This window comes from Monopterus albus, unplaced genomic scaffold (assembly GCF_001952655.1).
Source record: "Monopterus albus unplaced genomic scaffold, M_albus_1.0 scaffold186.1, whole genome shotgun sequence".
Taxonomy (NCBI): Eukaryota; Metazoa; Chordata; class Actinopteri; order Synbranchiformes; family Synbranchidae; genus Monopterus; species Monopterus albus.
In genome coordinates, this window is record NW_018128066.1 from 1,145,851 (window position 1) to 1,147,741 (window position 1,891).

The following is a 1,891-nucleotide window of genomic DNA, read 5'->3' on the forward strand; positions in this document are numbered from 1 at the left end:
GCAATTCAGCGCAAGCAGACAAAGAAACAACAGGCAGTACCCTTTTTAACCAAAAAGCCAGCTGAAAAGAAAATATGATGAAGCCTATCGTGCGCTTGGATTCACGGTGGGAATGGTGGGGGCAGAGGAGAGACCCATGTGTGTCTTGTGTATTAAACCACTGGCAGCAGACAGCATGAGACCCAACAAATTAAGAAGACATTTAGAAACAACACATCCCAGTCAATTGCTGAGCAGCTCATTCCTCCTGTAACTGTAGACATGGTGTCGATTATGCTGGATGAAACAAGTGCTGCAAAACTGAAAACTATTCCCCCGTCAAACGATACAGTTGCACTTATATTTTATCCATTTTCAACTTAGTGTTATTTGACATTTCAATCAATTTGAAATTTTAAAATTGGCCAATTTCATTATAATTTTTTGACAAGTGGGGCTTGAAAATTTGCCCACCCTCTCAAGTGGGGAATGACAAAAAATGTTTGAGAACCACTGAGTTACTGTAATTAAAGTACAAACATGTAATTGTAATCATCTACAGTTACCAAGAAAACATAGATAATTAAATTACAGTTACTAATCAAAATGCTGGTGATTACAAAGGGGTTACATCTGAATATATTCTTCTAGATAAAAAGCTTAGATTATCACATTAATTTTGAAGCTTGGCATCTTTTTAATATGCAGGAATGTCTTCTTTTGGCATATTTCTGTACAGCGTGGGTCAGCAAAGCTGTTGGGACAAATGTGCAAAACCATCAAGGGTAGGATGGCTAACAAGGAGCTATCATGTAGATAGGCTTTTGATTGAATGTCTTGTTTGACTTTGCACCACTTCTCATCTGTCAATAAAATGAACACACATTGCTCTAAGCAGGCTGAATCCTCCATGTCTGCCTGTGGCCAGCTGACGATGGTCACGCTGTTGGACAAGAGCGCTTTTCAGTGCTTGAAATTCAAATGAGTTTTCTGAAAACAGAAAAGTGTTTTGCTTGGTACCTATTCAGTAGGATACATGTTTGAGTGGTAATGTAATATGTAGCTGAAGTTATGTTGAAGAACCTTTAGTAAAAGTTTGAGAGTAATGTTGTAAGGTTTACATTGGTTGGTTTAAATTTATTTTAGGACTTTTCAGCTTTACTGCCCAGTTTTAAACTGAGAAGCAATCGAGAAGTAATTCAAAGTACTAAAAGTATTAAAAGTTACTTTGATAAAGTAATTAAAATAGATACCTTACTTATTACATACTTATTTTAACAGGGTAACTAGTAATCTTTAACTTATTACATTCCCAAAACTGGTAATTAGTAATATAAGACATGAGTAGCTATCAGCCACTTTCATTTTGTCAAAGTAGCTCTCTGAGAAATTAAGTTTGCTAAACTGCAAAGGTCTCAAAGAGTGATGGAAGTGCTTGTTAGAAAGAGGGAAACTACTGATTGTGTGTCATCATACAGTTTGTAGTAATTTGTGTAGGTGTGTGTGTGTGTGTGTGTGTGTGTGTGTGTGTGTGTTGGGGACCACAGTTGCTGGTTCTCCAGGCTGGACAAAACTGATTTCTAATATCAAAAAAACCTAAAACACAGATGTAATTCAGTTCCTGGAGATTCAGTTTACTTTGTGGATTAGTGTAGTCTTCTGAGCTATTAGTCTTTGATACATCACAGAGATCTGATTTAATCTCTCTCACCCTTTGGAAACTGAGTAAAAAGTAGCATTGAAGGTCTTTGCTTTTAATTCAGAGTCATCTAACGATCTGGGATTTAATTCTGCAAACTGTTGTAAGGAGGTTCATTTCAATTATTAATCTGTGTGTAGAAAATTAAAGTAGAAGAAATGTGTCTGAAGCTCCAAAAACACTCATGCACCACCCTGATCATGTATATACACA